Source organism: Sus scrofa, chromosome 7 (assembly GCF_054392235.1).
Source record: "Sus scrofa isolate SSC_HxYL_T2T_F1_AM1 chromosome 7, Sscrofa_HxYL_maternal_Yorkshire_Landrace_v2.0, whole genome shotgun sequence".
In the NCBI taxonomy this organism is placed as follows: Eukaryota; Metazoa; Chordata; class Mammalia; order Artiodactyla; family Suidae; genus Sus; species Sus scrofa.
Window position 1 is genome coordinate 49,843,524 of NC_139389.1, and position 24,463 is coordinate 49,867,986.

Sequence of the window (24,463 nt, forward strand, 5' to 3'; positions counted from 1 at the left end):
ATAGAGGACCTATTATAGGAACCAGTTGTCACTAGAAATGCCTGCAAAGAATGCAGGCTAAGTGTGGTGGGGAAACGCTTAAAGAGCAGAGTGTATGCTATTTCTTTGAGTCCATGTGGCCCAGCAAACAGTTGTTTACGGAACGTTTGCTTTTCCATCTTTATGGGCATTGCCTTCCTCTGTTTTTTGGGATTTTTTTTTAATTTAATTTTTTATTTTTTGGCTTAAACTATGGCATGTGGAAGTTCCCAGGTTAGGGATCAAACCTGCGCCACAGCAGCAACCCAAGCTGCAACGTGACCATGCCAGAACCTTCACCTGCTGTGCCACAAGGGAACTCCTCTGCCTTCCTCCGTTTTGAAGTCCCAAACCACTTCCCCCAACCTTCTCCTTTTTTCTTTAGCTTCACTTTAAGGTGAGGGTTTCAGCCAACTTGGCAAGTGAGTCAGTTTTCCTGAGTCTCTCAGGTACACATGCTACTAAACCTTTGCTTGATCATCTCCTGTTAATCTATTCCGCGTCCATTTAATTCTTAGACCAGTCCGAAAAACCTAGAGGGGTAGGGGAAAGTTTCTTCCTCCCTGACAGAAGAAAGACTAGAACTTTAAGAAGCAGAGATCAGAGAAGGTCCAGTTATAATTACATACAGTTGCCACGTGCTCTAAATAGGTCTCAGAGTAAAACAGTTCTTATTCTGATGATTATAGGTTTTTGGGTTTTTTTTTGTTTGTTTGTTTGTTTTGTTTTGTTTTGTTTTTTTTTTTTTTGCTTTTTAGAGCTGAACCTGTGGCATACGGAAGTTCCCAGGCTAGGGGTCCAATTGGAGCTACAGGTGCTGGCCTACACCACAGCCACAGCAATGCAGGTCCTACACTACAACTCACAGCAACACTGGATCCTTAACCCACTGAGCGAGGCCAAGGATCGAACCGGCAACCTCACGGTTACTGGCCGGATTCACTGCTGCCGCGCCACAACGGAAACTCTGTCTAGCATTTCTATAACATCTGGTATCCGTAAATTGTGTGCAGTTGCCTTTTAGTTTGGTATTTATTACAGGGGCATTTGATTTATTGATAAACAACTTGGCAGTTCATTATTTATTAGAATAGGAAGCTGAAGAAATACTATCTAGTCTCTGGCAGTCATGGATCAATTATTACTATTGGTCTCCTGGGATTCTCTAATCAGTCGCCATAAAAAAAGTCAATTTGCAATTAGGAAAAGAAATGTGTATATTTGGCAGCATTTACATTGATATGATTGACAACAGGCAGGCCTGAGAGCAACTCTACAACACAGGAAGAATAAGCTTGTCTTGACATCAGCATACTGTCTTTTAAAAAAAAAAAAAACCACCACTGATCCTAGGATGAGAAAGAAGTGTGGGATGGGTTGGTTTTGGCAATGACTGGGATTCTATGAAGGCTGCATACAAATGTCTCCATAGCAGAAACCCCCCAAAGGAACAAGGAATATTGTTTCATTGATACTCTGGAACATCACTAAAAGGACTGACTTATCAAAAGAGGAATAACTGGGAGCTCCTGCTGCCATGCAATGGGACAGCACCAGGATGCAGGTTCGATTCCCAGCCGGACACAGTGGGTTAAAGGATCTGCCATAGGTCACAACTGCGGCTCAGATCTGATCCCTGGCCTGGGAACTCCGTTTGCTGTGGGGTGGCCAGAGAAAGGGGGGGGGCAATGAAAACCAAATTAAAAAACATCTGGCAAAGAAAACCATTATCTCAGAGATGATCGCTCACCAAACGAGATAATGAACTTTTTGTACTAGATGCTCATAAACCTGGGTGACCTCAAATGACTACCAGGTTCCTTTTTTTTTTTTTTTTTAAATATTAACAATATCACCCTTTAGCTAAGTGTTTATGTTCTGTATCATCTGAACCACACTCCTCTTTTGTGCAGGAGAATGATTATATTTCATTTATGTGTTTTTCAGTTTTTTGGAAGTAAGAAGTATTATTTTAGGTTTTTGAAGGCTTGGGGTCAGTGAAACAAAGGTGTCTGAGAAGAAGAATGGGGACAGATCCTAAAGGGAAAGTCCCCGATCAGAGTCAGAGGGAGGGTTCTGCTCTGATCTGGAAAGGGAATAATTGAAAGAGAGCGCCTGGGTGATGGAGGGTGAAGCAGGAAGGCTGCCGTCATGATCATTTGGGAAATGCACCCCATCAGGCCGCCAAATACATTGAAAACAGCCCCACACACCAGTTAGGTAAACATCTCTAACATTTCTTATTCGTTGGATCTTCTTTCCTTTAAGATATGCCCTTGAGGAGTTCCCGTCGTGGCGCAGCGGAAGCAAATCTGACTAGGAACCATGAGGTTGTGGGTTTGATCCCTGGCCTCGCTCAGTGGGTTAAGGATCTGGCGTTGCCGTGAGCTGTGGTGAGGCTGAAGATGCGGCCTGGATCTGGCATTGCTGAGGCTGTGGTGTAGGCTAGTAGCAACAGTTTCGATTAGACCCCTAGCTTGGGAACCTCCATATGCCACAGACGCAGCCCTATAAAGAAAAAAGATAAAAAAAAAAAAACAAAAAAAAAGTCCTTGAAATTCATACTGCCATAAAACCCGCTAGGATTGGTTTTCATGACTATCCATTAGGGTATTTCTAATTTTGTTCGGGTAAAACAAGCTTCTCAGAGTATCACACCTTGCCTTGAATTGTAAGACAATAACCAGGTCTGGTTGTGAGGACATCGTAAAGGTTGATTTGGATGAGGTTAAATGAAAGGTGAGAGGTACTGAAAATGTGGTATATGTTTGGACCTTCTCACCCAAGGCAAAGCCTTTGTGATAAATACAATTAAAGGTTAGATTCCTTTTCCTTTTCTTTTCTTTTCTTTTCTTTTCTTTTCTTTTCTTTTCTTTTCTTTTCTTCTCTTCTCTTTTCCTCTCTTCTCTTTTCTTTTCTTTTTAGGGTGCACTTGCAACATACGGAGGTTCCCAGGCTAGGGGTCCAATAGGAGCTGTAGCCGCCAGCCTACACCACAGCCACAGCAACACGGGATCTGAGCCGCGTCTTCGACCTACACCACTGCTCATGGCACTGCCGGATCCTTAACCCACTGAGCGAGGCCAGGGATTGAACCTGCATCCTCATGGATACTATTCAGATGCATTTCCCCTGCACCACGACGGGAATTCTTAAAGGTATGATTTTAAAAGCCATTTTAAAGAATAACACTAGAAGATTCAAGAGGCACCGCAACATGTGGCAATTCCCACAGCTGGAGACTTCAAAGGCCATTTCATGAACAATACGTATGTATAAGAAACAATATCTCCCACGGGTGCTCTTGCCTGCGGCCTCCAGGGAGTAGCTGAGGTTCATACAAATGAGCTTGAAGGAGCAGAGCCCGCCAGGCAATCCATGCATGTGGCTTCTGCTCCAGGGCTGCTGTGGCCTGTCCTCCATCCCTCGTGAGCTGTTCACAGTTCCACTAGCACATAACTGAGCCTACCTAGAGCCATCCTGAATGCCATCATGTCCTTGGTTTCCAGCTTCCTGGAAAGCCTCCAAGAAGTGGTTGTGGGTTTGAATCAAAGCAATTTGGATGCAGGGGAGCCTAGGGGAGCTTTTCAGGTTTATCATTGATTTCGTCTCCACCTGGCACCACCTTTCTAAATCAGGCTGCGAAAATGTCCCTGACCTTCCAGAATAACACTGGACATCTGGGTGTGGCTGGAAATCAGAACAGGAAGGAGATCCTTTCTCCCCATCCTTGACAGCTCAGGGGGCTGAAACCGAAGCAAGGTCCAGGCTGTAAGCCAAGAATCCCCGCGGATACACATTACTGTACAGAAAATAGATAAACTATAAGGACCTGCTATGTGGCACAGGGACATACATTCAATATCTTGTAACTACCTACAATGAAAAAGAATCTGAAAAAGAATATCCATGTGTGTTTGCCTGTGTATGTGTATAACTGAATCACCCTGCACCTGAAACTAACACGACGTTGTAAATTTATGTCAATTGAAAAAAAAAAACAAAATTCCCTACAGGGTCTCCGTGAACTGTGGCACTTAGACACAAGGTCAGAAGGTTTGCTTTCAGGTTTGCCTTGAAAATCTGACCAAGCAAATATTTCAATCTAGAGCTTCACCTAAATGTCACCTTGTCAAATTTTGAAGTTTAATGCTAGACAACAGCTGTGTGGAACAGAGATCACCAAGAGACAGAAAAATAAGGGGGGAAAAAAAGGATACCAAATAAACCCATTTAAGATATGTCAGTAGCTGAATATCCTCCTTGACCAAATTCTAACCTTCTTAAAAATGGTTGTTTGTACATCATAAAAAAAAAATCAAACAAATATCATTAATGCTCGCGGCGGGGGGGAAAAATTAACATATTCATGAATGAGCACTTTGCTTGCACTTGTCAAGGTTGAGACTTTGCTCTTGAACAAGTAAAATTTTGTTTGAAGTACCATTAATTTATCTGAATTTACCATCCTCTATTTCAAAATTCATATGATACCTCTCATCAAATAAAGAATTCCTTTCCAGACAAAATGATTAAACCTCAGAAGTGAAGTACAAATTGGACTTTGATTTTTCCTGGCCAGACCCCATGACTTGGCTTCTATCTTTAATAGCTACAGAAGTCAAAATAAAACATAAACTATATTAGGTTAGCCTGTCTTTCCAATAATTTTATGGGGGGAAAGAATTTAAATTGGCTGTTTACTTCAATAAAGTGGTCAATATAAACAACGTGGTTGATGGCAGACTAAGAGTGAATGCAAGGGCTTTTTTGGGAATGACTAATTTGATTAGCCATCAAATTAAAATCCCAGAATAATAAACTTTTTCGTGACTTTCAGGAAGATTCCAGGAGTTCCCGTCGTGGCTCAGTGGTTAACAAATCCGACTAGGAACCATGAGGTTTTGGGTACGATCCTTGGCCTCGCTCAGTGGGTTAAGGATCCGGCATTGCCATCAGCTGTGGTGTAGGTTGCAGACGTGGCTTGGATCCCTCGTTGCTGTGTGTGTGGTGTAGGCCAGGGGCTACAGCTCTGATTAGACCCCTAGCCTGGGAACCTCCATATGCTGAGGGAGCGGCCCTAGAAAAGACAAAAAGCCAAGAAGCCAAAAAAAAAAAAAAAAAAAAGATTCCAACTGATTATTCTACTCTGCACTGTATCTTAATCTCTTGGGAGGTGAAAAATATCATACCTGTCTGGAGCTGGCCCCAAAGGCCCTGCCAACAGTGGAAGGGGAACCAGTCAAAACTAAGGAAAGCAACCACTGAACCAAAGCAAACAGGCATGCATATGTGTTGTTAATTTTTCAGAACCTAAAAGGCAGACTGAAGGAGTCCTCATTTAAGCAGAGGTGGTTGTTTTATCCTGTTTAGCTTTGTCAGCTTCAGTAGCTCAACAAGCCACACACATCCATATGCCAGGCCCCTGATCACAGAACCATCAGGAAAGAAGTCAATCCACTGAAGTCGACTCTCCTACGAACACTCAAGCATGTGAAATCTACCAGAGCCTGACCCACCCATCCTCAACACCCACCAAAAAAGTCCAATATCCCTGAAGCACTGGTTCAGCGGGGTGGGGGGTGGGGGGGTCATCTTTGGGAAGTAAGATAACCGCCATCACTTATCTTCACCAGGAAGTGTGCTTGGGAGTTCCCTTTGTGGTTTGTGGCTCAGCAGTTAACAAACCCGACAAGGTTCCATGAGGATGTGGGTTCGATTCCTGGCCTTGCTCAGTGGGTTAAGGATTGGGCATTGCTGTGAACTATGGCGTGGATCACAGACATGGCTTGGATCCCATGTTGCTGTGGCTGTGGCACAGGCCAGCAGCTGTAGCTTCGATTCGAGCCCTAGTCCAGGAACTTCCATATGCCTTGAGTGCAGCCCTTAAAAAAAGCCAAAAAAAAAAAAAAAAAAAAGTGTGCTTCTAATCAGGGCAGAGGTGAGAACAAATTCTCCCTTGCCTGTGGGAATGTTACAAAGTACAACCTTCTGGAAAAACAATTAATCGCAAGGTCAGGAGACAGAGAAAGTCTTGAGAAGGTCCCTATGTTTGAGCCAATAATTCCACTGCTAACAATCTAGCCTGAGAAAGTGATCCAAAATATAGAGAAAAATTATGACCAAAGATGGTTATTAAAGTATATTTACGGTATTTGGGGTAATTTGGAACCATCTAAATGTTAGAGGGGAGAAGGTAAATGAACCTGGTAACGCCACACACGAGAATGTCATATGGCTACTGAAAACCATGATCAGAGACACTGTTGACTTGACCTCGAAAAGTTACTTAAAACATTTGATGAAATGCACGGATCCAGACACTATACACAGTACAACTTCCGCAAAAATATGCATATCAAACAGACCGAAAAGAAATACACCAAAACGTGAACAGTAATTATCATTTGCTTATGATATGTGTGATTTTAACTTTCTCTTGTTCTACTAGCCTGTTTTACGAAAACTTTACAGAAAGCACATGATTTAAAAAAAGAAAACATTAAAAAGAAAAAATCAGGGCAGGGGGTGCCTGTTCGCCTGTTGAGTGGGCAGACTGAAACAGACTCAGGGAAATATTTCTGTCCTTCTGGAGGAGATTCTATGTCCTACCTGTCGCTCACACTTGATGGAAACCCTGGTGCTGCCCTCCGCATCATGCCTGTGCCTCCCATGACCTTGTCTTTGACTTTCAGCCTTCCCTATTTATCCTGAAACACCCTTCTGGCAGTTATCTCTTCTCTGTAAACCATGTTCTCCACCCCCCTTCGCCAGCAGGACCTAGTTCCATGGCCTGGTCCGTTTCCTTCTGGTCCGGCCTGGTTGAGTCTGGGTACCGACAACAAGCAAATTACCTTTGAAAGAAACAGGCATGATAACATGAGTTATCAAAGAATAGGGCAAGGAAACACAGCTTTCATAATGGCTTCTAGAAAAGCACTTTCTATACAGTGGGCTTCCCCTCACAGACCTGATCCTATACCAGGCCCCAGCTGGAACTGATCTCTTGGAAGTCCCTACTGTGACAACCAACCTTAAGGTCTGTGCAGAACCTTCCACGTTTCAGAGCACCTTCAAAGACTCACAGCATTTCACCCTCCTGACTGTAAAGTGGAGAGATCAAGCATTATTTTCCAAATGGTACCAAAAAGAAAATTGCAACTCAGGAGTTCCCGTTGTGGCTCAGCAGGTTAAGGACCCAACATTGTCTCCCTGAGGATGTGGGTTTGATCCCTGGCCTGGCTCAGTGGGTTAAGGATCTGCCTTGCAACAAGCTGCTGCAGAGGTCGGATCCCGTGTTGCCGTGGCTGTGGTATAGGCTGGCAGCTGCGGCTCCAATTAGACCCCTAAACCAGGAACTTCCATATGCTGCAGGTGCAGCCATAAAAAGAGGGAAAAAAAATCACAGCTCAGAGACTGGGCACTGAGTGGCTTATGCCCCCTGATCCCCGAGGCGCGCTCCTCTGTAAATAGTGATGATAATACCTGCGTGGGGGAGTTGTCCTAGGGATTAAATGAGATAATGTATGCAGCCTGCTCAGCACCGTGTCTGGAACAAGGGCAGCATTCAGCAAATGCCAGCTTCTATGACTGTTAGGGTCAAAAGGAAGCTCAAGGTGACATAGCTGGGAAGCGACAGTGCCAAGATGGGAAGCCAGGCTGTTTCAAGCCAAGGCCACCCTTTTTTAGACTTTATTCCCAGCACTGTAAGGAGTATTAAGGCATGGCCAGTGCCCTTATAGAATTTATAATATTTTGTAGCAGGCCTATCTCAATCACATAAGGTAATAAAGCAGTTATTCCCACAAAGAATTAAGGCAACAGTAATTAAAACTAGGATGTAGCCCACAAGTTACACAGTTCTTTTGTCCAACAGCTACCACTATAGCATCTTCTTATGCATAGATCCTAAAGCTCGGGAACCCCACATTTCATCCCTGTTTCAAAGAAGGCTTATGTGGAGTTCCTGTTGTGGCTTAGTGGTTAAAGAATCCGACTAGGAGCCATGAGGTTTCGGGTTCGATCCCTGGCCTCACCCAGTGGGTTAAGGATCGAGTCTTGCTGTGGTTGTGGTGTAGGCTGGCGGCTACAGCTCCGATTAGACCCCTGGCCTGGTAATCTCCATATGCCATGGGTGCAGCCCTAGAAAAGGCAAAAATACAAAAAAAAAAAAAAAAAAAAAAAAAAAGAGAGAGAGAGAGGTGATATGGAGAAATCAGATCTGAAAATAAGCCCCTTCCCATCCTGACCACAGGAAATATTTTCTGTGGGCATTCTGAAGTGCAGGAAGTTTAAGCTATTTTTGGAAACTTGTCTTTAACTTCTAGAAAGTACAATATACAATTACCTTTTTTTTTTTTTTTTTTGTCTTTTTAGGGCCACGCCCAAGGAATATGGAGGATCCAAGGCTAGGAGTCGAATCGAAGCTGTAGCTGCCAGTCTACACCACAGCTCATGGCAATGCCAGATCCTTAACCCACTGAGCAAGGCCAAGGATCAAACCTTCGTCCTCATGGATGCTAGTTAAGCCACAATGGGAACTCCATAACCATATTTTTTTAAACAGAACTTCAAAACAGCTTCAGTGTAATTTAAGCCTGCTTCCATCTTTTAAAAATATCCTTGGAGTTCCCGTCGTGGCACAGTGGCTGACGAATCCATGAGGTTGCGGGTTCGATCCCTGGCCTTGCTCAGTGGGTTAAGGATCCGGCATTGCCGTGAGCTGTGGTGTAGGTTGCAGACGCAGCTCGGATCCTGCGTTGCTGTGGCTGTGGTATAGGCCGGTGGCTGCAGCTCCGATTGAACCCCTAGCCTGGGAACCTCCATGTGCTGCGGGAGCAGCCACAGAAAAGGCAAAAAGACAACAATAAATAAATAAATAAATAAACAAATAAATAAATAAAATAAAAATATCCTCAATTCGATTAATTAATTGAACCTACAACATGACACCTGGCAGTTAGTAACAGAAGGGAAAAAAAGAATCCAATATCATCATCATAAGAAAAAAAAGAGAGAATATCATAGGATAATGAACATTCTATAGGCAACGACGCAGAACATTCTTCATGAAGTCCAAAGCACAGCACACACACAGACACAGAATAGGATGTCACTGGGTCTCCTGGATATTTGGTGCCATCATCACGGAATCCACGATCACCCACCCTCGGCCAGAATATTTCTTTACAGCAATCTTGGCCTATTTATCCAACAAAAGAAGAGTTTAAAACTTTGTGTTGCGGAATGTTGATGCTTCTTTATATCTAAGAGGGTCATTTATGAATGAATACTTGAGATTCACTTTTTTTTTTTCCGCTTTTGCTTTTTTAGGGGTGCACCTGTGGGATATGTTAGCTTCCAGGCGAGGGGTTGAATTGGAGCTACAGCCACTGGCCCAGCAACGCAGGATCCAAGCCGGTCTGTGACCTACACCATAGCTCATGGCAAAACCAGATCCTTAACCCAGTGAGTGAGGCCAGGGATCGAACCAGCATCCTCATGGATTCATTTCCGCTGCATCACAAAGGGAACTCCGAGATTGACATTTTGAAAGGTATTTAATGCGATGTGTATTAAATACCTTTCGTATTCCAGTATCTACTACTTTCTAAGAGGGAGAGAGAAGTGATGGTCACTAAGGGGTGGCCCTTAGCAAAACTGGGAAGAGGAGGCGTTTATCCTCAGAAATACTCTCCCTCCCTTTACTGCATGTCTGTTATCCTGGGGGTGAGGGGTAAGGACCCCCCGACTCACAGAACATCCTCAATGGGGCAGCCGCGTGTGCAGTGCCTGCCTTTCGTAATGGGTCGCTCTTCTCCCAACAATCTCACAACAAATGTATTCATCACCACGATTACTTAGAGATGACCAAATGAAGTCTCATAGAATTTAAGTGACTCATCTAAAATAAAGAAACTGGGAGTTCCCATCGTGGCCCAGAGGTAACAAACCCGAGGAGTATGCATGAGGTTGCAGGTTCGACCCCTGGCCTCGCTCCGTGGGTTAAGGATCTGGCGTTGCCATGAGCCGTGGTGTAGGTCGAAGACGCGGCTTAGATCTGGCGTTGCTATGGCTGTGCCGTAGGCCAGCGGCTATACCTCCAATTTGACCCTTAGCCCAGAAACTTCCATATGCCAAGGTGCAGCCCTAAAAAAATAAATAAATAAAAATAAAATAAGAACCTGCCCAGTGACTGTGGAGCCTCCTCCACTTCAGTGCCTGTCTGGGGTTCCCCTGCCTGAACCAGGCTCCCCTAACCTCAGGCACCCCCATCAGCATTGATACTATGACTTGTTCCCATCAGACTGTTAAGGACAGGCGACCATTTGAGTAAATCCTCTTAGAAGCAACCCTGCTCTGAAAGGGACTGGTCAGGCGTGATTTTAACCCAAATCTCTGCCTTTGGCAGCAAAATTCGAGACAGGAGTGCAGAACTTCAGAGACGATCTTAGTCAACCTCTTCCCCCAGGAATACACAGATTTAAAATAACTAAAGCCTGAGAGGGGATGTCACTTTGCAAAGGTCACACAACCAGTCAGGTGCAGGGCCCGGAGGAGAGCCAGCGTTCCTCACTCAGCCCCCTTCTCTTTTATGGCATCAGCCACAAACATGCCAACATAGGGTAAAAATATACATGCCAGCCTAAATAGGAAAGATTTCAATGTTATGAATTCACCCTGGCTATACAGAGTGCTGGCCAGACCACTTGAGCTTGAGCCCTGGATGCCCTTCTTGCTGACTGTGTGACCCAGACCAGAATCCCTCTCTTTGCCTGGGGTTCTTTATCAATTTCAGGAGCATAACAACAGTGTCTGCTTTACAGAGTTACCGTGAGGTTCAAACGTGATAATCCATGTACAGCTCCACTTTCTCTGTGCTCGTCAGACGGTATAAGCCCTGAATAAATGTTACCCTTTTTTTGTTGTCTTTTTAGGGCGGCACCCAAGGCATATGGAAGTTCCCGGGAAAGGGGTCGAATCAGAGCTGCAGCTGCTGGCCTACACCACAGCCACTGCAATGTGGGATCTGAGCTGCATCTGCGACCTACACCACAGCTCACAGCAAGACTGGATCCTCAACCCACTAAGGGAGGCCAGGCATCGAACCAGTCACTAGTTGGGTTTGTTACCACTGAGCCACAATGGGACATATTATTATCATTCAAATTATTACTCTTATTACTATGACTCGGTCAGATCATTGACAGGTGACACTTCTACTTGGGGGGAAGGAGGTAGAAGCCACTGCCTGTTATCAAATTCATCTCCCTCTCCTCCAAAGGCAGCACTGCACAGTTTCAGAAAGGAAGGTAAAATGAGAAATTAGCACCAGGAATGAAGACACTGTCTTGGAAAATACAAGTGCCTACAGGGTATTTTTCTTTGAATGTTCGAAGTCAAAATATCCCACCTTTCTCAAAAAACTACTCTCTCTTGTACAGCTGACCCTCGTACACCTTGGAGGTGAAAGGTGCCCCACACACCCGCCTCCAAGTAAAAAACCTGAGCCCTGCTCTCTCTGCCTCAAAAACAAAGGAATTGATAAATGCCTCACCTCAGGGCAGGAAGCTGAAAGAGTTTGGACTGAATCAGGACTCAAACCCCAAATCTTTTTTTTTTTTTTGCCGAAGCTGGAAGTTCCAGCACCAGAGTTCAAATCCAAGCCAAAGCATCGACCTCAACGGCTGCAATGACATCGCCACATCCTTAACCCACTGCACCACAAGGGAACTCCCATCAAACCCCAAGTCTTTTTGATTCCAAATAATGTGATCTCTAATCCCAGTTCAAATTTGTGCTATTCGAGGATCAACCATACTTCCCCCCCCCAGTTTTATGGAGATATAATTAACATAAAACACTGCATTAGTTCTAGGTAGATAACATAACAATGTGTTATATGTATATATTGTGAAATGATTATCACATTAAGTTTAGATGTGGTAGATCACGTCTATCCCTTCCCACAGTTACAAATTTTTTTTCTTATCACAAGAATTTTAAGGTCTACTCTCCTGGCTACTTTCAAATATCTAACACAGTATCATGCTACACATTACATCTCTGGGATGTATGTGATCTTATAACTGGACGTTTGTAGCTTTTGACCATCTTCACCCATTTTGCCCATCCTCCACCCCTCACCTCTGATAACTGCCAATCTATTCTCTATATCTAGGAGTTTGGTTTTTCAGACTCTACATATAAGTGAAATCCTGTGGTACGCAACTCTCTCTGACTTATTCACTTAGCACAATACCCTCAAGGTCCACTTATGTTGCAAAGGGCAGGATCATCTTTTTATGGCTGAATAATATTCCACTGTGTGTATGTATGTATGTGTCTATATCATAAACACACACACACATTTTCTTTATCCACTTATCAATGGCTCTCATAAAAAATGCAGCAATGAATATGGAGGCACAGATATCTTTTTGAGTTAGTGTTTTTCCTTTGGATAAATACAGAGAAACAGGATTGCTGGATCACAGGGTAGCTCTACTTTTGATTTTTTTTAGGAACCTCTAAAGTATTTTTCACAGTGGCTTCATCAGTTTCCATTCCCACCAACAGTACACCAGGGCTCCCTTTTCTCCACCTGGCCAACATTTATCTCTTGTTTTTTAAAAAAACCATTCTAAGAGATGCGAGGGGCTATCTCATTATGGTTTGGATTTGCATTTTCCTGATGATTAGTGATGCTGAGCACCATTTCATGTACCTATTGGCCATTTATATGTCTTCTTTGGAAAAATGTCTGTTCAGTTCCTCTACCCATTTTTTAACTGGATTGTTTATTTTGCTATGAGAGTTGTACGAGATTTTAATATATTTTGCATATTAACCTCCAATTTGGAAATATTTTCTCCCATTCCATGGGCTGTCCTTTCATTTTGTTGATGCTGTGCAGGAGGTTTTTAGTTTGAAATAGTCCCATGCATTTATTTCGCTTTTGTTGCTTTTGCTCACAAATCCAAAAGACCATTGCCAAGAACAGTGGCAAGCAGCTTACTCCTATGTTTTCTGCTAGAAGTTTTCTAGTGTCAGGTCTTATATTCAAGTTTAACCCTTTTTGAGTTAATTTTTGTGTATGTTGTGAGTAGTCAAGTGGCTTTTTTTCTTGCTTGCGGCTCTCCAGTTTTCCCTAACACAATTTACCGAAGTGACTATCCTTTGCCCTTTACATATTTTTGGCTCTTTTGGCTCTTTCTTAATACATTAATTGACCATATATGTGTGGGTTTATTGCTGGGTTTTCTATTCTGTTGCATTGATCTACGTCTATTTTTATGCCAATACCATACTGTTTTGATTATAGGAGCTTTGAAATACGGTTTGAAGTCAGGCTACATGGTACCTCTTATGTACCTCTACATGGTACCTCTACATGGTACCTCTTTTTTCATATTGCTTTGGCTATTTGGGGATTTGTGCACTTCCATACAAATTTTAGGGTTATTTGTTCTATTTATGTGAAAACCGCCATTAGAATTTTGTCGTGGATTGCACCGAATTTGGAGATTGCTTTGGGTAGTATGGACATTTTAACAATCTTACTTCTTTCAATCCATGAGCATGGACTATCTCTCCATTTATTTGCATCTTCAATTTCTTTCATTATTGTCTTATAGTTTTCAGGGAACAAATCTTTCACCCCCCTTGATTAAATTTATTCCTAGGTAGTATATTCTTTTGGATGCAAGTATAAATGGGATTATTTTCTTAATTTCTCTTTCTGATGGCTCATTATTTTACAGAAATGCAACTGATTTTGTAAACTGATTTTGTATCTTGCAACTTCACTGAATTTGTTGATTTAGTTCTAACATCTTATTTTTAAAGCAGAAATCTTTAGGGTTTTCTGTATATAATATCATGTCATCTGCAAACAGAGACAGCTTTACTTCTTCCTTTATGTTCTGAATGCCCTTTTTTCTTGCCTGAATGCTCTGGCTAAAACTTCCAGTACTATACTAAGCAAAAGTCCCAAGAGTGGGCATCCTTGTCTTACTCCTGATCTTAGAGGAAAAGCTTGAATTAAAATTCCCCATCCTTCTCAAACCTAATCTTCTCATTTACTTGCTATCTCAGTTGAAAGCCTGACCATCCATCTAAACACCTAAGCTTCTCTTTCCATACCACCAGATATTCGGTGACTTGGAGCCATTTATTCTCCCTATGAAATAGCTTTCATCTCTCTTCTCTTTCCTCATTCTACCTGGCTCAGGCACAATTAATTTTATTTCTTTATTTTTACTAGATCACTGCAGTGGTCTAAAATCTGAGCTCACTCTTCTTTGCAATCCACCTACTCACCACCTCCAAAGTCACTTTTGTAAGACAAATTAGATCAAATCATGTTTCCCATAAAGGCTGCACGGCTTCTCCTCCTTGGCAGGGTATATTCATAACCCAGACTCACTGAAACACCTCCTCCCAAACTCACCTGCCACCTTCTCACTGCAGAACACCTACAAGTTCCTTGAACATGACCTTTCTTTCAACCCTGACCACCAGGCCCCTTCTCTAGAGAACTCCTACTGCCGACTGAGATCTAGCTCATACACGAACTTCTCTGCAAGCTCTTCCAGATTCCCTGCACCCTTCCTTCCCTGGCTTCCCACTGAGCTTGTTCCTATGTCCCCTAAACACTCACCACTTGTTTTCTTATCTTTTTCTGCCAGATGGATTTCTGAAAGACATGGGCCTCATTCTTTTAGCCTCTGGCACAGGGACTACATAGCATGTGCTGGATACTTAACAAATAACTGCTGAATACACCAAGTGGATGGTACAGGAAATAAAAGGCACGGGAAAATGAGACCTCAGCGACTATCAAAGCAGATCTCAAGGAAGCTACTTTCTATAATATGCATGACTAACTGCAAATGATTATGCAAGGAGTTTTTAAAAGAGTGTGATGTGTACTTGCAAATGACAAAGCTCTCAAGTTCCCACTTAAACCTGTTAACTGTTCATCACTGGAGAGAGAGCCATGGCCTCCAGATTTCATTGGGGTCTGCAAGACCTGCACACAGAAGCCATTTTGAAAGCTCTTGGAATCCTGCAGTTTTGGTTGAGGACATTTTCTCTCCTGAAATTCTACAGACCGGACTCAAGTAGTAGGTGCTCAATAAACGCTGATTTGATTGGCATAACCACTGTGGAAAACAGTATGGAGGTTTTCCATAGACCTATATGGAAACTATATACAGAACTACCATATGACCCAGCAATCCCATTCTTGGACATATAACCGGACAAAACTTTCCTTAAAAAAGACACATGCACCCAAATGTTCACTGCAGCACTATTTACAATAGCCAAGACATGGAAACAACCTAAATGTCCACTGACAGATGAATGGATTAAGAAGATGTAGTATATATACACAATGGAATACTACTCAGCCAAAAAAGAACAAAACAATGCCATTTGCAGCAACATGAATGGAACTAGAGACTCATACTAAGTGAAGTCAGAAAGAGAAAGACAAATATCATATGATATCACTTATATCTGGAATCTAATATACGGCACAAATGAACCTTTCCACAGAAAAGAAAATCATGGACTTGGAGAACAGACTTGTGGTTGCCAAGGTGGAGGGAGAGGCAGTAGGATGGACTGGGAATTTGGGGTTAATAGATGCAAACTATTGCATTTGGAATGGATAAGCAATGAGATCCTGCTGTATGGCACTGGGAACTCTATCTAGTCACTTATGGTGGAGCATGATAATGTGAGAAAAAGGAATGTATATGTGTATGTGTGACTGGGTCACCCTGCTGTACAGCAGAAAATTGACAGAATGCTGTAAACCAGCTATAATGGAAAAAAATAAAAATGAAAAAGTAAAAAAAAACAAACAAACATTGATTTGATTTTCAGTGGATCTGAATGCAAAGTGCAACTCACATTTTATACTAATTCCAAACAATGAGACTGGTTGTACTTAAGATAATAGCTCTAAGGCTAAAGAAAATCAATGCATAGGCTGAAAAACAGCCAAATGTTCACTCCCCTGCCTTGTAGCACTATTAGTGCTGACCTGCTTCTTGATCCTTTCCAGCTTCTAGGCTTTTCCAGCTTCACTGGGTTCACAGAATGGAGGGGGCCACTTAGCAAGTGTTGCCCTGTGCCTGTGATACATTTGCCCTGTGTTTTGTGTTGATGTAATATGTGTGAAAGTTGAGCTGCGTTATTAAAAATGTCCTACTTTTCCTAAAGCCTCCCCTCCGTATGGTAAGTGGGTTTCTGGCTTAGGGAAGAGAGAAGGGTGGACTGGAAAGTTTTATCATTTTTACCTCCAATTGTGGGACATATGTTAAAGGGAGCCCAGAAACTTTTATTTTTACTAAAAGGATAGTTATTAAAAAAAAAAAAAAAAAAAGGCTTTGGCAGTGGACTCATTAGGGGTCTCCACTGAACACTTCTATCCTAAGGTAGGAAATAGGAAAGATTCAAAGCATGCACTCTGATATAATTCATTTTGGGATAAGAGAAAGACAGCTGTGCCTTGGAGAATAAATCATTAACTAAAAGTCAAACCCAGACACCCTGGAAACCAGTGAGACCAGAAGGCAGCGGTGGGATCAGGCGGCTGGGATTTGCCTGTTCCCTCTGGTGACTTCTGGAGCGAAGCATCCCACGGGCAGGACGAACTCGGCACACTGCGCTCCCGTCTATTTCACTTTTCAAACTTGAAGTTATTTTTAGATGACCCAAGCCGGCTAATCCCAGGCAGGACAATTCCCAGCCCGCTGCGCCTCAAAGCACCTTCCCCTCCCCAGCACTTTCCTTTAAGCACTGGGAAAGGAGCCTTCTATTTCCCGTTTGCCCTCTGCGCCCAGACCACCTCTCCTAATCCCCTCTCCAAATCTCAGTCCCAGGGACCACAGGTGTTATTCTCGCTCCTCCACTTCTGCACCTGCTGCTGCTGCCGCCGCCACGGGAAAGGCGGACGCGTGGGCCATTAGGAATGGGGAAGGGGCTCCTTGAGACCCGCGCCCTCTAGAGGGGGGTCACGGGACCTTGGTCCCCACAGCGGCCGCGGTGGCTGAGAACCGAATCTGGAGACCACCCCCCACGCCGCCGCCCCCCCGGCCCTGGCCCAGCCCGCTACCCCGACCGCGCTCCGCCGCCCACCGCCGCGGTCCCACGGCCCAGCCAGGGTGCTGAGCGCAGCTCGGGCAGGACAGGACAGGACAGGGTGCCGGGGCGGGAGGGCCGGCGCTGTTACATAACCGACCTGCTGGGCGTCCGCGATGCGCCGGCGGAGGAGGAGGCAGCGGCTCGGGCGGTGGGTCTGCGGGGCCGGAGACTGCGGGCGCGGCGCGGCGGCTCACCTGGCGGCCGGGCGAGCGCGCGCGGGGACGGGCGCGGTGCCCGCGGGCCTGGGCGTGGGGCCGTGCGCGGCGCGCCCCGCCTCCCGGGCTCCGTCTCGGGCTCCTTGGGTCCACGGGTCTCTGCCTCCTGCCCGCTGCTCGCCGCAACCTCCGCCGCCGTCACCCGGGACAAAGCGGCTCCAGGGAGGGGCCGAGCCGGCGGCTCTCGCAGGAGCCAGCGGAGATGGGCGCGCCCCCAGCTCCGACTCATCGGGCCAACCTCCAATCAGACCCCGGGAAGCCGAGAGCCCCCGTCTGGCCTCCTCTGCTCTCCTCCCGCCTGACCCCCGCGCCCTTCCCGGCCCCCCACCCGCTTCACTTCCCGGGCTTCCCCTCTGCCCGCAGCCCCACACCCCCTCCTTTCCAGCCAGGGTGCCCGGGAGGGGGGAAGACCCCCTAAGGACCGAGCTAAGAGCCTGCCCGCCAGAGTTCCAGCGGGAAGAGGATCCTCGGGGTCATGGCCTGGGTAGGGGGCCACCTGGGGCGTCGGATTGGGCTGGGGGCTGATGTTGAAGCTAAGGTGACTGGCCGGCGACAGCCAAGAAGAAACTGTCAGAGAAGCAAACTGTGGGGGGTGGGGGGACTACTGGAGGAGAGGCTCTGCCTACAAGATGATGGAGCCCCCCTGACCTGGGCTAACTGAGGGAAAATCCAGAGGCCCCTAGAGGGTCCTGGGGCGTTGCGCTGGGTGGGCCCCGGCGCCCGCCGCCTGGCCCCCGGGCCCGGCCCCGCCCTCGCGGCTGAAGGTGCCCTGCGCGGGCCGTGGCTTTGCCAGGATTCGCAGCCACCGGACCTGGGGACGGAGGGCTGCAAGGACTGCTGTTGTGCTGAGAGCCTGTGACACAGGCGTGGGAGGCTGGTATCATACAGTAAACCAGGGAACGTGAAGCGGAATCTTGGGTAGATCTGTTGCTCAACAAACTTAGCCCCGGCGGAAGTCTCAGCTTTACAAAATAAAGCAGTTCAGAGAGGTGGCTTACGGGTGGCGTTGAATCTCATGACAAAAGAATGCCAATAATGCAAAAGATTATAATGAGCCAGGTGGGAAAACTGAAGGAAGAAGGGCTGCGGGGGGAGAGGCGGGGGTGTTCAGACCAACCCGAGGGAGGGCGTGAATAAGATGTAAATCAGTTTTCCGTTCTGTCATTTTTCTAAATGCTACATAAATAGGCCTTTTTCCTTATACTTTTTATGCCTTTTTTGCTTCCTGATAGCAATATTAAAATTGCATGGAAGCAACATGTAAGTTTCACAATTATTCTTTGTTCACCCAGACACCACATTGTTTTTTTCAAGGTTGGCACAGAATTGCATCCTTTTTAAAAACAAACAAACAAACAAACAGAAAAAAAAAAAAAGGGGGAGACCTTGGCTCTTCTCTCTAACTAATCTGCATTAATATACATAAAGACAGGATTTCAGAGTTGAAAATGACCTCACACTCCTCCTCTTCCAAACATGTTCTAGATGCACAAATCCATAAACACTTGCTGATTAGATGACTTACTTTTTTGGGTAGAATTGTCTGGAAGAGCATCCTTATATTAAGCCCCAAACTGATTTCCTAGGATTTTCGCTCATTGGTTCTAGTTCGCTTTTTGAAGCCATGAAGACATAGTCCTGTTCCTTTTCCAACTGACTGTTGTTCATATATGTGAAGATAGTCATGATCATTCAATCTAAGCCCTTCTTTCCAGGTAAAATATCCTCAGTCCTTTAAACAAAACTCCCGCTAGGTAGTTTCTAGAATCTTCATCAACCTGAAGATCTTCACCTTGATAGGCTCTATTATGTACCTATATATTTACAAATAAGATTTTCTGGTTGTAGAAGTAATATATTTATGAGAGAAATTTTGCAACATTGGAAAAACACAAGATTTAATGTGAGAATTAAATGAAGTGATACATGTAAAGCACCCAGCACAATGCCTGGTACACAGTAGCCCTCGATAGGTTTTAGCTGTGAAGAAAGGAACATGGTCATTTTCTTACCACTCAGATGCAGGTGTCCTTATTTTTTTTTTTTTCAATAGCCTTTCTTTTTTTAAGTTTAAGGTTCATGCCAAATTGAGTGGAAAGGACAAAGATTTTTCACTTACTTCCTTGCCTCCACACAAGGCACAGCCTCTTCTGTTGTCAGTGTCCCCCACAGAGTGGTTCATTTGTTACAAAAATGACCTGACATTGACACTTTGTTATCCACTAAAGTCCATGGTTTAAACTAGGGTTCCGCTTTTAGGTGTTGTACTTTGAGTTTTAGCAAACAAATAATAACACATCCACTATTATAGTGTCTTACAGCTCAGTTTCACTGCCCTAAAACCCCCCTGTGCTCCTCCTGTTCAAGCTTGCCTCGCCACTAACCCTTGGTAACCCCTGACATTTTAACTGTCTCCATAGTTTTGCCTTTTCCAGAATGTCATCAAGTAAGAATTATACAGCTTACTGTATAGACTTTTCAGATCGGCTTCTTTCATTTAGTAATATGCATTTAAGGTTCCTTCATGTGTTTTTATGGCTTGAAACATCCTTTATGTTTAGCATGAAATAATATTCCATGGTCTGAATGTACCACAGTCTCTTTATCCCTTCCCCTATTTGAGGGGCATCTTGGTTGCCTCCAAGTGTCAGCAAGTACCTATCAACCTGCTATAAACAGCTGTCTTCAGGATTTGAGTGAACATGCATGTCAACTCAATTGACCAAATGCCAGGGAGCATGATTGCTCGATTGTATTGTAAGAATATGTTTTGTCAGAAACCACCGAACTGTCTTCCAAAGTGGCTGTATGAGTTTACATGCCTGCCAGCAAGGAATGAGATTCCCCGTTGCTCCACATCCTCACCAGCACTGGGTACTGTGAGTATTATGGAATTTTACCATTCTAAGAGGCGGGTGGTGGTATCTCATTATTGCTTTAATTTACAGTTTACTGGAGTTCCCATTGTGGTTCAGAGGAAACAAATCTGACTAGTATCCATGAGGATGCAGGTTCATCCCTGGCCTCGCTCAGTGGGTTAAGGATCTGGCGTTGCCGTGAGCTGTGGTGTAGGTCACAGATGCGGCTCAGCTCCTGCATTGCTGTGACTGTGGTGTAGGCTGGCAGCTGCAGCTCCAATTGGACTCCTAGCCTGGGAACCTCCATATGCCATGGGTATGGCCCTAAAAGACACAAAAGAAAAATGTTTACAGATTCCTAATGACATACGAAGTTGAACTTTTTTTTGTATGTTTATCCGCCATCCATAGATCTTCTTTGGTGAGATGTCTGTTCAGATTTTTTGCCTGTTTCCTCAGTGGGTTGTTTGTTTTCTATTGTTCTCATTGTTTCTTTTGGTTTTAAGAGTTCTTTTATACGTTGAACAACAGTTCTGTATCGGATGTGTATTTTGTAAATAATTTCTCTGATTTTGTGGCTTATCTTATCCTCTTGATGCAGCAAAAGTTTTTAATTTTAATGAAGTCCAGCTATCAATTGATTTCATGGATTGTGTCTTTGGTGTTTTATCTCAAGAGTCTTCATCATACCAAAAGTCATCTAGGTTTTCTTCTGTATTATCTCTTAGCAATTTTATAGTTTTGCATTTTACATGTAGATTGATGATCCATTTCGAGTTAGTTGTTGTGAAGGGTATGAGTTCTGTATGTAGATAATGATGATGATGATTTTGCATATGGGTGTCCGGTTGTTCCCACACCGCACACAATAAAGAAAAGGCAAACTTTTCTTTATTGTGTTGCCTTTGCTTCTGTGTCAAAAAGCTGATGAAAGGGAGTTACAGTGTGGCTCAATGGGTTAAGGATCTAACATCATCACCTGTTGCAGCTTAGGTCACTGCTGTGGCACAGGTTCAGTCCCTGGCCCAAGATCCTCCACATACGAAAGGCATGGCCCTCCAAAAAGTTGATGATACATGTTTATGTGGATCTATTTCCAGACTCTCAATTCTGTTCCATTGAGCTATTCATCTATTCTTGCACCAATATCACTCTGTCTTGATGACTGTTGCTTTGTAGTAAGTCTATTTTTGTTGTTGTTGTTGTTGTTGTTGTTGCTTTTTATGGTCTATGGAAGTTCCCAGGCTAGGGGTCAGATTGGAGCCACAGCTGCCGGCCACAGCCACAGCCACAGCCTTGCACCTACAGCACGGCTCAGGGCAATGCCAGGTCTTTAGCCTACTGTGGAAGGCCAGGAATTGAACCCGAATCCTCATGCATACTAGTGGGATTCGTTTCCACTGTGCCACAATGGGAACTCCCCCCACCCCACCCCACTCTTTTTTTTTGCTTTTTAGGGCCACACTGGTGACCTATAGTAAGTCTTAAAATCAGGTAGTGTGAGTTTTCTGGTGTTGTTCTTCAAAATTATATTGGCTCTTTTACCTTTCTGCCCCTTCATATAAACTTTAGAATCTGTTTGTCAATATCTACAAAATAACTTGCTAGGATTTTGATTGAGATTGCATTGAATTTAAAGATCAAGTTAGGAAGAACTGACATCTTTCCATATTTAGTCTTCTTATACAGAGACAATTTATCCATTTATCTAGCTTTTCTTTGATTTCTTCACCAGAGTTTTCTAGCTTTCCTCATATGGATTATGCACATATTTTATTAAATTTCTGCCAAAGTATTTTTTTTTTGAGGGGGGCTTTGCCTATGTTTTAATTGGATTATTTTTCTTCGTGTTTGTGTGTGTGTGTGTGTAATTGTAAGAGTCCTTGGAGGTTGAGTCAAGCCTTCTTCCTCAGGGCTCCTATAGGTCTGTCTCACAGATCCCTGTCACACTGTATTATTTGCAAATGACTCGATGGATGGCCCAAGCAACTTATTCTACTGGAGTTTGCTTTCAATAGGTATTTAATTGTAGATAAGGAATTTAGGCTAACAGCATATGGCTTTTTTTGAGGTCAAAGTGATGATCTGTGGAAAACTCAGACTCAAGAAAATTCCAGTCTTCTCAGTCTCAATCAAGTAACTATTCTTTTTCCTGCATCAAGCTGGCTCATCTCATGCCACAATGATTGCTAGAGAAGTACCTTGTAGCCTATCTAAGTGTCATACCATTCCTTATAGATTTAGATTAGTTGTAATGCCTTGTGAGCAAGATGCATGTTCCTTTATATAGCATTCCATGCTTTACAGTGGCAAACAGCAAAACAGGGGCTGAATTTTAAGTTAAAATAAACCTGGAGCAGGACAGATTCTGGTCTGAAAGTGGAGGCTGTCCTGTATATCATTCTGGATTTACAATATATCATGTCATGGAAATGAAAGTGGAAAGAAGGGACGAAACACTTTTCAAAGCATTCTAAGTTAATTTGCATTCATTTTTTCCCTGGCGGCATTTGGAATGGGGTGGAGAGGGCTCGTTAAAGCAGGGAACAGAGAGGGTGATCTTATGGCAAAGTGATTGGTTGCTCTCAACTGCTAGAGATTTCCCTTGGAGGTGGCAGCGGGTGGGGGCAAGCACCATACTCCCTGGAAAAAATAAAGTTAAGACGACCAAGTATGTTTCTAATAGTTCAAGGAATCTTTGGTGACAAGGTCCTCCAGCCTAAGACTACCAAGAACGCACCTGCAGTTAAATAAGTGGGGTTTACTGGTCTTTGCAATGATGGAAAATGCACACCATGGAGATGGCGGGACGTGGAAGTAGAGGATATTAGAAAAGATTAAACAAGATTTGGACTTGTCTTAAGTGAAGTGAGGGAGAGTTTAAGGAAGCAGTGCTTTGCTCTAGAGCAGATGCTTTTAGAAAGTAGGCATATTTTTAAATTTTTATTTATTTATTTATTTATTGGGTTGCACTCATGGCATATGGATGTTCCCAGGCTAGGGGTCGAATCAGAGCTCTAGCCACTGGCCTACACCACAGCCACAGCAATGCAGGATCCAAGCCTTGTCTGCAACCTACATCATAGCTCACGGCAACACTGGAGCCTTAATCCACTGAGTGAGGCCAGGCATCAAACCTGCATGGATACTAGTCAGATTTGTTTCCACTGAGCCACAGCAGGAACTCCTTGAATTTTATTTTATTTTTCCTTTTTCTTTTCTTTTCTTTTTGTTAGAGTATAGTTGATTTACAGTGTTGTTTTTTTTTGTTTTGTTTTGTTTTTTTGTCTTTTTGTTGTTGTTGTTGTTGTTGTTGTTGTTGTTGTTGTTGCTATTTCTTGGGCCGCTCCCTCGGCATATGGAGGTTCCCAGGCTAGGGGTCGAATCGGAGCTGTAGCCGCCGGCCTACACCAGAGCCACAGCAACGCGGGATCCGAGCCGCGTCTGCAACCTACACCACAGCTCACGGCAACACCGGATCGTTAACCCACTGAGCAAGCGCAGGGACCGAACCCGCAACCTCATGGTTCCTAGTCGGACTCGTTAACCACTGCGCCACGACGGGAACTCCGATTTACAGTGTTGTGACAACAGAAAGTAGGGGTATTTTTTTTTGTGGGAGCATAATAATAAACCTCTATAAGGCAGGAGGAATGAAGCAAAGCTATCATTGGTGTCATTGGTGAAGAAACATCAGTCACTCATAACAACCGGGGTGGAGGAATGTGACTTTGAAGTTTGGACAACGTTCACATTTTTGTCTCTGTTTAGATGTGTGTGCAGAAGAGCTCACGGGGTCCTAGGATGTGCTGTGAAACTGTGTACATCCAACAGGAGAATAGCAAGGCCAAGCTGATCATAGCTGTCAGGGCTGTTTCTCTGTTTCTCACTAGTGAGATGGGATGCCTGGTAACATAGTCACCAGCCCATCAACAAGCTCCAATAATAATCAATAGTACCCTGTACCTAAGAATGTTCACTACCTCTTCCACAAGTGGAAAATAAGCACAAGGACTTTCAAAGGGCTTTTGAAAGAAAAAATGAAATAAGCGCAAAGCTCTCAAGACAACTAGAGAATAAGAAGAGATGGGGCTGCCTGATGGATGGGCATGGAAATCATGGGACGCTGTATGGATACTGGAGCAGCGTGGGAAGATGTAGGAGAGAGGCTGGGCTTTAGCAAGGAAGTGAATGTGGAGAGAAAAATAGGAA

The 24,463-nt window shown here is 44.1% G+C and overlaps 1 protein-coding gene across 2 annotated transcripts in view; it reads right to left on the minus strand.

Annotated features, from left to right (window-relative positions):
* RCAN2 (regulator of calcineurin 2) overlaps window positions 1-17,553 on the minus strand; it is a 303,837-nt gene extending 286,284 nt beyond the window's left edge. The window contains exon 1 of one of the 2 annotated variants that reach the window (XM_021098801.2): window positions 17,373-17,553. The gene's annotated coding sequence lies outside the window, so the exon portion shown is untranslated. Of the gene's footprint in view, window positions 1-17,275 lie in introns of both variants that reach the window. The other variant, XM_021098802.2, reaches the window with a different exon arrangement.
* Between the last annotated feature and the right edge of the window lie 6,910 nt (window positions 17,554-24,463).